We start from the raw sequence: 13,264 nt of genomic DNA, 5'->3' as shown, positions 1-13,264 counted from the left end.
ACCAAAGGTGGAAAGTATGATGAGTGACATCTGTCACTAGTTGCTTTTCCTGAATGTGTTGAGCACTGGCAAAGATTTGCTCAACCACCTGGATATCTACTTCAGCAAGAAATTGCAGGATGTGCCACTGTACCAAGAACCTATGTACCTACAGAAAAAGCTTATATTCCAGGTGCCCATAAGTGTGGCTAATAAAGGGTTAGAGTGGGTATAGCTTCAGATGGAGACTCCAGATCTCTGTCTTTGCTTCTGTGAGATTGTTCTGAGTGACTTATTTGGCTTTGGGTATTCAAGTGAGGTGCAAGATGATTGCTCTAACAATGTATGGTTTGTAAATTAGAGCTTCATGATTATTTTTACTTACCTGATTTTAAAAATTTGCTAAATACAAGAATGATTTCCATTATCATGATAAAGTTTTAACATGGAATTTTTCAAGAACACTAGGAAGAATTGTCAGCTTCTTCAAACATAATTTCAACTCCTGTAACTTTGAATGACTATAAAAAAGATTTAAAAATTTCCCACAAAATTCTATGTGCATTTAAATATTTTAATATTTGCTAAACATTTACTATTTGCTAGACACTGTCACAAACACTTTACCTATTATTCCTTTAATCATCAGCTTATCCAGGAAGTGTGTATAGGTATTACACACAAAAAACCCACTATTAAAGTATTATGGCCAGAAAAGCAAGCTCAATTTTCTCATTAAAATTTTGACAATACTTTATTTTGAAACATTAAATAAATTAAATATTTAATATCTTTCCTAGTAGTTGTATTTTGTTTTTCTTCTCATAATTATTTAATGAAAGTTTCATTTTTTTCACTAATGCACCTAATCCTCTCCAGTCTACTTTAGTGTGACACAAACATCATTTTCTACATGTGAGGAAAAAAGTTGGGGAGAAATACATTATATGGAGCCAGATAAAACAAGGGAAGAGGATGAAGGCAAGCCTCCTCATTATCCTTCTTCATTCTGCATTTTCAAGGTATATTAAAAACAAATAATTTTATAAAATACTATGACTATACATATTTATTTCCTTGTGTGTTTCTGCTTTACTTTTTCTTTTTGGTCCATGCCCCCATGCTGTCAGTCTTCAATGGACAACTGACTTGATCAGTTCCATAGCCACAAAAAGCTGAATGTGGTTGGCTTCATAAAATATTTCTGTGACCTTTGTTCTGATGATTTCTTACTGTTCCCAAAAGAAAACTCACTAGAAGCCATCCTTCAGCTTCAATGCCTACTCTAATTTCACAGTGCAATATATCCTTGCACTTATAACCCTTTCACAGCTCATGTAACTCTACCAGGCATTCTTCTTCATGCCTTAGTGCTCTAGGCATGAAGGCTACCCTACAGATTTCTCTGATGGTTTCTGGAGTTTTAGAATTGTTATTTTAGCACAAAATCCCTTTCCAGATGTCAAATCAAGTATTTTGATAGCTGAATTGCTCTAGTAATTGCAGTTGAATAGAATTTCTCTTTGTAGGAGCTATTGGGGAACATTCCACGTGTTCTTTGATGAGACAAATCAGCAAACATCATGTTCAGTTCTTGACTACTGTGTTTATAATTGTGGTTCATATTATCCAGGTGAGTAGATAAAACACTATGTCTTATAAGACATAAGTTAGAACTTAGGTCTCTGCCGAAACACCTTTAGGTGACTTCTGACATGAACCTGGTTGTGCAAGGGGGCATTTCCCCCCTTCTCTTGGAAATCGTACAAAAGCAGTAAGGAAAATGATGATTTTAAAAAGCTTGCAAACAACATAATAAGCAAATTTACGTACATGTATGAGCTACCAAGAGCAGCTGAGACCTAAACAGAGTTGCATGGTAGGAAGTAAAAAAAGTGGCAAAATGTTCAACAATGCAGATCTCAAAAGCAGCGGAAAAAATGCTTTTTCTAAAGGGAAAACGTTACACTGCTTGTTTTCAAGGGTGTAAGAGGTTAAGTAAACAAGAATGCCAGCAGAAACACTGGTGAACCTGGTTTGGGGCTAAACAAACCATCATGAACAATGATATGCTGTATTTGTAGGAAGCAGAAGAGAGAATCTTTGAGTTATAGAGCTTGAAAGATTATCTTGGCCTCTACCTCCTAACCAAGAATTTCTTGCAAATAGCTAGTCCAGGAAATTCATCTCATTCAATAATGAGTAATAAAGGATACTGGCTTAGCCTCATTACAAAGATATGATAAGATGAACATGTGGAAGACAACAGCAAAATTTATCTACAGACTACCAAAAGGTGGCCATAAAGAAGACAAAAATTGTGAGAAACACTTTTAAATTTTTTTGTAATGCAATAATTTCTTTGAAGGAGCAATATAAAAAAGAAATGGATTAAGAAAGAACATAGGAAAAATATGACAAGACAAAAGGAGGAGGAGGCAAAACCTGAGATAGCAGATCTTAGGGTAAATGCTAAAAACAAAAGAAAAATCTTCAGAGAAATGAAGATAAATTAAAACCTGGACAAGTAACAATACACAACGAAGAAAATACAATAAATGACAACAAAGATTACCACTAGAACAAAATTGAACTCTCCTGAATATTTGAAGATTTATAAACTCATATGCACACACACACACACACACACACACACACACACACACACACACACACAAGGCAAGAAAAACAATAAAATGACCTAGTGGTTTAGGATAGAAAGAATATGAAAGATTTTCACATGCTTATACTAATAAGAATATTTATCTGGGAAAAAATAAAAATTATACTTTTATATGGAATTAACAATGAGTCTTGGATGTAAGGAAGGCTTGATGGACTGAGTACTTGGGTGAAATGAACTTCTTTTTTTTTTTTTGAGACAGAGTCTCACTTTGTTGCCAGGCTAGAGTGAGTGCCGTGGCATCAGCGTAGCTCACAGCAACCTCAAACTCCTGGGCTCAAGTGATTCTCCTGCCTCAGCCTCCCGAGTAGCTGGGACTACAGGCATGCACCACTATGCCCAGCTAATTTTTTCTATGTATATTAGTTGGCCAATTAATTTCTTTTTTATTTATAGTAGAGACGAGGTCTTGCTCTTGCTCAGGCTGGTTTCGAACTCCTGACCTTGAGCAATCCGCCCGCCTGGGCCTCCCAGAGTGCTAGGATTACAGGCGTGAGCCACCACGCCCGGCCTTCTTTTTTTTTTGTTTTTTCCATAGATATTCTCACTCTGTTGCCCAGGCTGGAGTGCAGTTGCACAATCATAGCTCATTGCAGCTTCAAACTCCTGGCCTCAAGTGATCCTCCCACCTCAGCCTCCTGAATAGCTGAGACTACAGGCACATGCCGCTGTTCTGGGCTGAAATGGGTTTTCTATAATTAAGAAGACAGCCATAGTAACTCCCCCATTCTAAAGGTAGGTGAAATCAATCTAACAAAAGCTGTGTCCCAGGCTCAGCTCAACTCAAACCCTAGAAAGAGTCAGAATAAAGAGCCAAATAAGAAAAGGGCTTGTTTCGTTTGGCAAATAAATAACACAAAACAACACTGGTATTTTATATATAATGTTGGGAAAGGAATTTTTAAAAATAAGACATTCAATGAAGCAAGAAAGTGTGATCCATAATGAAGAGGAAATTTAATGGTGAAATATTGAACAGCTTTCCCAAAAAGATTAGAAACAAGGTGATAATGTTTGCTCCCTCCACTTCTGTGGTACTAGAGGTCCCTGCCAGTGAGATAAAGCAAGGAAAAGAAATTACATATAAATGCATAATGTTGGAAAGGAAGAAATTACATTTTTTATCTCTGGAAGACAACATGATGAAATACATAGAAAATACAAATGATTCTACAAACAAAACAAATAGCTAGAACTAATAAATGATTTTAGGCAGTTCACAGACTACAAGGTCAATGTACAAAAGTTTATTTCTACATGCTAGCAATGAATAAACAATGAAAAATTAAAAATATTATTTACAAGAGCACAAAAATATGAAATAATTTAAGAATATATTTAACAAGTAATTACACATTCTCTACACTGTTAACAAACATTTCTGATAGAAAATTAAAAAGACTTAAAAAATGGGAGTTATGTGATGTTCATTGACCAGAGGATTCAATAAGATGTCAATTCACCCCAAATTGGTATATAGATTCAATTAAATACCAACCCCATCACAGCCAGGTGTTTGTGTGCAAAATGATACAAATGATTTGGGAAACTATCAGTTTCTCATAAATTTAACATGCACTTACTGTATGACTCAGTATTTCCATTCCTAGATACTTACCAAAGGTTAATGAAAATGCATGTCCACACACACACACACACACACACACACACACACACACACACAAACCTTATACAAAACATATTCAGAATAACTTTATAATAATCAACAACTGGAAACAAGCCAATGTCCATAAAAGGAAGATGGATAAAAAAATGGTGATATATTCATACAATGGAATAAAGAAATTTAAAACTCCTGATATATTCAACAGCATGTATGAATATAAAAAACATTGTATTGCATGAGAGAAGCCAGAAACAAAACAGAACATGTGTGGATATGAAGTTCAAAGCAGGCGAAATAAACTATGGTAATACAAATCAGAACAGTGGTTGCCTCAGTGTGGATGTGCATATGGGGGAGGGGTTTGGGGAAAGGGGTGGGCAGAGGGAAGGGGGTTGATTGGATCCAAGGGCCAGAGGGAACTTTTTATTGTAAAAGGAAATATTCTAAACCTTGTTTAGGACGGGCTAAATGGATTTATAAATTTGTCAGACTTGTTATACTGTGTACACTTAAGGTCTATGCACTTTTGTAAATAAGATAAAATGTGTGTGGCAGCCATGGAGATCTTTCACTCCGATACCGCTTCAACAGCAAACCTGCCAAGAGGTGTGCAGTTAGCTACAGCCTCAAGCTGCCGTGCCTTCAGAATGGGCCACAGCATTGGTGGCAAGGACAAGTTCTCTCCTGCAACTCAAGCCAGATACTTAATATGGCAGGGAATTAAAGCCTGGCCCTTTCTCACCGAGGTGAGACTTCTCTAATGCACAGTCTTTGTTCTGGAGCTCCATGTAGGAGCTCGAAAGAAAAGATTTGTAAATTAAAGTACAGCAAAAATAAAAACTTCTGGATGGAAAAGTCAAAATGTAAACAAAAAACTAAGAAAGAATATTTACAAATCATATTACAGGCAAAAAAGATATAATTTTCCTAATATATATAATGAAGTGATCCTAGAAATCAATGAGAAGGAGATCAACAACCCAATAAAAAAGTGGGCATAAAATATGAGCAGTGTTAAGGATGTTAATGGACGGTTTTACAGAAAAGGACATATGAGTGGTTTAAAAGCTTAAGAAAAGATGTTCAATATCACTTACACTAAGAAAAAAGTTAAATAAAACTCTGCTAGGTACCCTTTTCATCCATTAGATTGACACAAATCCACAAGCTTGATTATACTCTGCTGGTGGGCCTGTGGGGGTCAGGCACCCATTTTTTTTGTCTGTGAGATGATATATCACTACAACTATGGAAAACAAAATCTATAACATTTCAAATGTATTTACTCTCTGAACTAGATATTCCACTTCTGGAAATTTATCTTACAGAAATATTTGCATGATGACAAATGATGTATAAATGTTATAATCGAAAAAATGTTAGAAATAGCAAAAAATTAGGGAAAGCCCCTATGGAGGAGTTAAATTATTGTGCATAAATAGATGTATGTGAATGTACTGTTGATAGAAAAAATCTTAAGGAAGGACCAATGGAAAGTAGGGCTGAAGGGCAGAAGGAAGGAAAGAAGAAGGAAGAAAAGAAGGGAGGGAAGGGGTGGAGGGAGAGAGAAGGAAGGAAGGGAAGGAGGAAAGAAAGAAAAGAGAAAGCAGACAAATGAAAAGGAGAAAGAAAGAGGTTGAGAGCAAATGAGCAAGGACTCTTACATTATTTACAGACTTGATAAATGTATCAAGAATTGATCTGAAAGTATTATCAGTAAAACTGTAGATGCTAGTTTATACAAACATGAACACACAAAGTATGCTCACAAATGGAGGAATATATTTATACTCCGTGCCTAAAAATATAAGATACTCTGATGGTAATATCTTAAACTGTATAAAATATTCTAGTAATTACTTGTAAACCAGGTAAAAGTCAAGTTTTCTTTGGTTTTAATTCCCAAAAATGTATTCAATGAATCTGTAATGTTTGAATAGTTTAAATTTTGAATTTTTAAATATTACCTCTTCTTTTAATTCCTGAGTATAAATTTTGAATTTCTACTTGTATTAGGCTTTACATATAATAAGAAGTTTCCAAGTGAAAAAAAGACACAAACTAAAGCTCTCATGTAAACTACAAAGGATACAACTAAAAAGTTTATCACATAAGGATATCCACAATGGATTTTTTTTCTCAAAGTCCAATCTGATTTAAGAATTTCTTAGAAATCTTATAGAATTGGCTGAGATTATTGAATGTACATTCGAGACATAGGAATGAAAATCAACACAGAAAAACTAGCAGTATATCCAAAATAACATTCGAATCACCTGGGATACTTTTGAGATAATTTCTAATGTACCATGTAAGGAGAATATTTCTAACTATACAAGGTACTATAAAATAGTACTTTTTGTTTCTTGTAGGCTGATGGTTTAAATAAATAATAAATAAATAAGTTATTACCCAATCCTTCTCATGTCAAAGGAATTCAGTGAGACAAAAGTAATTCAGGAGAGGAAATACTCATTTTGGCAGCATGAAGAGACATTCCAAATATAGGTGACTTTAAAGGCAACTGATCCACTTAAGGATAAAGAGAGAGGAAATTTCTCCTGAAAACAAATATTTGAACATACAAATTGTTCTGTAGTTAATTTAATTTTATAAGCCTATGTGGATAAGCCAAAAATACTAATTTATTTAGTTTATTTCTAAAGCTATCTCTTTAGAAAATTATTTTCTTTAATGACCAAAATTTATGTTCTCTCTGAGAAACTTTATAACATCTGGTTTAAATAGTAAAGCATTATAATTTCCAAAGTAATTCAAATCCATTCTCTCACACTCATCTCAGTTGTAACTATATACATTTATTTCTATAATTATATTATTAATGCCTTTCTCATTCTACCCTGAGATCCCATGAGAGAAAGAACATTGTTGGTTGGTTGGTTTTTATTATTTTATCCTCAGCATCTAGCACCGTGCATGGCACATGGTAGGTACCCAATAATTCATAGGAATGAACAAATGAAGAATGGAAGATGTAATGTTGATGTTACTCCTTGCGAAGGAGTACAATTGAATTTATTCCTTGTAGACAGATGTCTCTCTGGTGGCAGAGAGATGCTGTGATCGTTGATGGATAGACTTGTTCATTCAACACATATTTATTTACATGGCAGACGCTAAGCTAAGCATGGGATAAACAGTGATAAAGGGAATAGACATGGTTTCTGCCCTCAGAGTTCATAGTCTGGTAGGTAAGAACTGATCAATTCTCTCTTTCTAATATTTTATGTACCCCTAATTACACATTTGTACTGTATAGAGGGCTGTATAGAGGGCTCTGATAGACTATTTTCTTATTTGATTCTCACAGCATGGATGTTGTGTCCAACTTACAAATAAAGAAACATAAAAATGTTATACTTTGCATTACATTTCATTTATGAAATATTTGTGAGTGCCCTCTATGTGTCAGGAATTATTCTGGGAGGTGGATACGCAGAAATGAATCAAACAGAGAAGGACTCTTCTAGTAGGGGTGGGCACATATAAACAAGTAAACACAAAAAGATAAATTTTAGTAGTGGTAAGTATTACAGAAGAAATAAATAGAGTGATGCATTTAAAGAGTGGCTATAGAGAGGGAATTCAGGGAAGGACTCTTCTGAGTTGGTGACCTTGAAACTGAGAAGTGAAGCGTTGTACAGAACCAGGCATTTGAAGAGTCATGGGAAAGTCTTCAGAGGGAGCATCAGGTCCAAGGATGAACAGGAAGAGCTTGATATATTCAGGGAAGGAAAAGAAGGTTGATGTTACCGGGGCATTGGATTGCATGGTATGAGATAACATTCAGAAAGGCAGATTATGTGGGGCTTCAAGAAGCCACCGATGCTATCCTGAATGCGACTAGAACTGAATGGAGAAATCCCTCAACATACTTAGCATGGGTACACACAGATGAGGATTGTTTGGCATTAAGTATAAGATAAACTAACTGTGCTTACACTTAATTTCAAGAACAACATAGACTCAGTAGAGAAATTGCAAGTGATTATCTTACAGTCACTTAGGGAGTTTCTTTAGGCCAATGAATCACCTTAGGAACACTGAAGTTGGTCTTTTAAAAGTGTGTGTATAAGGGAGTGGAAGGTGGTAATGACCAGGAGACATTGAAGGTATCCTTCCTTAGGGAAATTTTTGAGAAGCCCCCTTGTCAGGGGGAAAATGACGTAATCAGAACTTTTGGATTTGAGGGGTTTCAAAGCAAAACAGTCCCAGATCTTTAGGGATGGAAAAAAGACACTGATTCTGTGTCTTCAGTCTTTAACGTGGTAAAGAATGAAAACAAACCTATGTGACCCAGGGAACCAACTGTGGGACAACTTCAATAGGGTTTATCCCCCGTTGAGTGAGTTCATACTTCCTTCTTGATCTGCGTGGCCTAAGTAGGGGTGTACATGTCACCAGTGGACATGCACTATCTGATAGACCATAGGACCAACTTTCAACAGCAATACCATGTAGCAGTGCAGAATGCAGAATGAACCTCTTTTCTGCTGGGAGAATTCATAGAAAGGTGGAGCCCAAAGGGAGATTTTGATATTATTTCTAAAATGGCAGGTACGGGCTTAAGCAATTAATCGGGAAAATAAAAAAGAAGTGACCTTATGTGTACCCCAAGTTTGTAAAACAGTTTGAAAGTGCTGCCTATGCCATTGGTCTTAGGCATATTGGCTTGTCTGTGGAATGAAAACTATATTTGTGACACACAAATTTACATGAATGGAGATTCAGCAGCTCATTTGGGGTTGCAAAATCAAGCTGGCACAAGAGTCTCTGCGCTTATCTAGTAGTAGTATTTTTTTTTGTCCATTATTTTTTTTAAAAAATTGTTTTATTTATTTGGCATATGGTTTTTATTGAATTTTGGTTTCTGGTTAGTATATTTATTTCAGTCATTTGCACCAATGCTCAAATAGTGACTAATGAGTTGTTTTAATATAATTGCTTACATTCTATATGTTGAATGAATAAACATTTGCAGCCGTTATTTCTTTCTGGGCCACTGCCTTTCGTTGTCTAGGGCTGCTTCACTTGAGAACCCTCCATAAAGACTCTCTATTTTAGTCATTTAATTTTTTCTACCCAGACCCTATTCTCCTTCCCTAACGGCGCCTTGTTTTGCTCTTTCCATATTAACTCTCCTTTGTTGTGTGTAGTCTTGACATGATGAAAATCAGGTGGTCGTTACTTCTGAGTGGTGGGCATAACCCTCCCTATCTCTAGCACTAATCTACCATGGGATCATGAGCTCCTTTGTGATGTTTTTTCTTGTCTTATTATTCAGGATTCCACATATTTTCCCCTCAACTAGGTATTTTTTAATTCCCTGGAATCAAGGACTGAGGCAGTATAACCAAGTATTTTAGAATCATGGATTCTGTAGCTGGATCGCGTGGGTGAATGTCTGCTCTATACCTATTTCCCCCTGGGCTTAGAAACTCAACTTCTCCAAGTAGTTTCTTCTGCTTAAAAATATTTTAAAATAAATACCTGCTTTTATTTTTCAATAATAACAAGCATCATTTTACATAGTATAAGTAGCCCAATTTATTAGATTTAGGCTTGATGATATTTTATTAAATATATGTTCTAACCACACTTTATAAATAAAGATCTTTTTGCTCAAAGAAGCCAAGAGCTTACATGAGATGATCTTGTAAGAGGTGGAGTCAAAGCATGAACCTAGAGCCGTTCGCCCATACCACAGTACTTTGCATACTGCAGATACTAAATTCAGTTATTGATGTTTTGTCCCTTGCTTGAAATCTTTTCCTACTTGGGGTTTCTTATGTGTAGACAGGTGCTAATTTCTTTGGCTTTCTCCTTAGTTTATTTCCCTGCAAATTCCCCTCTTCCTACCTCAGAAAGTTTAAGAATGGGAGATGTGAATTATGTATCTATCAGCTACCATTTCCCTATGTCTAATGAAACTCTGAAACTAATTTGAAATTTCCTGCTTGACTTGTGAAGTGTAAGTCTCTGTTCATTCATTTTGTACTTTCCAACCTCATCTTCTCTTGATCATCTCTCTGTGACTGTGTAGCTGAGTCACTCTTTCCTGTTCACCGCTCCATTGCTTACTTTCTTTCTTCCCCTCAAGCCATTACATCTGTCCTTCTTCACAAAATATGTTTCTTGTTGGTTGAATCTGTTTTTAATTCAAGTCTTCAATCATCCTTCATTGCCTGGAGTACTTACAGCTTGTCCAAAGCTCATTTGTAATTTTACCCCTTTACTTTAGATTTCTTCTCTTTTATTTTAGAAATCTTTTATGTTGACTTTCTTGTAGTATTATCTCTTTATGTTACTTATTCAAACTTGACTATTTTTCTATGTTAAATATTGCAGAATGAGTTGATGTTTATTAATAACCACATATATATTCATTAATTAGACTTTATAATTTAACTACATGTGGATAGAAAAATCATTGTTCTGCCTTTTTAATCAATCTAAATTTAGAAACTAGTACTTTTTTATGTTTTAATAATGATGAAATTGCAAGAGTAAGTAAAATTGAGTAAGAAAGAAATTTCTATGGAAACTCTGGTACATGTCAATCCTACATCAAGACAAACAGATTTTGGTGTAAACGAGTAGTTCAGTGTCTGTAAAAGATTTGAGCATCTCTGTGTGCTGATGTAAGAAGCTCATACAATACTGCTTATTCTTGCATCCTGATTGCTTTTTTCTCATAGTAGTGGCTATTATGACCCAAAGTGATTCAACCTCTTGGGTTGAAGGATTTTCCTTTCAGATCTAGAGCCTAAAGAGCAAAACTCGGTATTCTCACATTTGAAACCAAATGTCTCTCTAATGCACATAAACTAGCCCAAAAAAGTCTAACATGCCTAGAATTTGGGTCCCTATATCAAGAAATGCCTTATTCTTTATACTCTTACTCCTTCTTCCCAGCCAAGGGTATCTGAAATTTCATGACAGTTCTTACTGTGAGACAAATTCTAGCCCTAGGCTAAACATACAGATAGCCCCAGGCTTACTGAATCTTTAGCTCAATCACAAACCCCATTTTTACTATTGATTACTCATGCCTATTACCCAAAGCCTTCTACTTGGAATCTGAGCCCTTGCTGCTAGGTTTGTTGGCTTGAGTTTCTGACCTTACGTTGCCCACAATCTCTCATCTTTGGTCTCTATCTTTTAGCATGGCTTCAATTCCTCCCAGATAACTGATCTACCTGATTTCTAATCAGAGTCCAAGGTACTTGCCAGATCTATCCTGCCTTTGTTAATGTCTTGACTTGGATCTTTGTTTGCTTATGTCTTCTTTAGTTACAGCCTTAACATTTACTCTCTCATAGTCAAATTCCTCATTCTGCCCTCTAGCCTCCATCTTTTTTGTTTCAATCTAAATTCTGGTGAAATACCCTGGTCAGTCATTATATAACTTGAACATTATGTGTAAGGGAGGGAATATTGTCTTTCTTAATGCATAGCCTTTGTAATTTAATCAACTATAACACTGAGTTCAAGAGAATGATGCATGTCTATACCTTTACACACTTGTTAAATACATTAATACATTAAATTATCTACAGTTATGAAAGGGTAACATAACTATTACAATTTTCATTCAATCAGTGAATCTGAATAGTTTAAATAGTAATATATTATTACATTAGGCTTTCAGCAGATCTCGATGAAGCTGATTTATTTTTAGTTATAAGTTATAAAGGGCAAGCTATAATAATTTGTGGTAGAATAATGAAACAATTGTTTCTCTTTAAATATAAAAATGCAGGCCGGGCGCGGTGGCTCAAGCCTGTAATCCTAGCACTCTGGGAGGCCGAGGCGGGCAGATTGCTCGAGGTCAGGAGTTCGAAACCAGCCTGAGCAAGAGTGAGACCCCGTCTCTACTATAAATAGAAAGAAATTAATTGGCCAACTAATATATATATATAAAATTAGCCGGGCGTGGTGGCGCATGCCTGTAGTCCCAGCTACTCGGGAGGCTGAGGCAGAAGGATTGCTTGAGCCCAGGAGTTTGAGGTTGCTGTGAGCTAGGCTGACGCCACGGCACTCACTCTAGCCTGTGCAACAAAGCGAGACTCTGTCTCAAAAAAAAAAAAAAAAAAAAATGCAATACTGTGGCAGTGACCTGTCTTATTTACATGAATATGAATAAATCAGCAGAGGAAAAAGAAAGTTTAATAAATATTCATTAAATAAATAAATGGTTCAACTAACCATACTATTTGTTTCTCATAACATGTTTTGGGACCTAATTATTTAATTTATTCATATATATCTTGTTTTTTTTCTCAAAGATTATGATGGAGATAAATTATTGGCCAGTTGATAACAAAGTGACTTTAAAACTCATATCTGATTGGAATGTCATGTGCAAAGTTTAACTTCCCTGAGCAGGTCAAAGGAAATTTTTTCAATAAATACATTTGCTGTTTTTTCTGTAGCTGGCAGTAGTAACTTCAATATCAGATATAAATATCACTTTATTGTCATTGCCATTATAAAGCTTATAGATAGTGTGCAAAAATGTTTATATCTATATTGAAACTTTTAATAGGACATTTTATACATGCTAGAAAAGGAACTTAGGATTTGGCACTCATGTCCAAGGAAATTAGCTGGTACAATACCATGGATCAGATGTGGCAATGTCCAGTTGCCAGTAACAGAAATCCAAAATAACAATGATTTAAATGAGGGAATAGTTTATTTACATCTTGAGTAAAATTCCAAAATGGGAAGTACAATGCCAGCAGGGGAGATCTGTTCCATAAAGTCCTTGGGAACCAGATTCATCCTCTCATTGTTCTGAATGCAATGCATAGATTTCCATTCCCAAAGTCTTCTCATGGTCCAAGTTTGCTGTTCTACCTATATTCTACTAGGCAGGAAGGGAAAATGAACCAAGAAAGGAGCAAAAAGTGTGGACCAGCTATTTTTAAAGAAAGATTTTGCTTAAAAAT

This window comes from Microcebus murinus, chromosome 10 (genome assembly GCF_040939455.1).
Source record: "Microcebus murinus isolate Inina chromosome 10, M.murinus_Inina_mat1.0, whole genome shotgun sequence".
Classification (NCBI taxonomy): Eukaryota; Metazoa; Chordata; class Mammalia; order Primates; family Cheirogaleidae; genus Microcebus; species Microcebus murinus.
Note: the sequence above shows the minus strand (reverse complement) of the source record.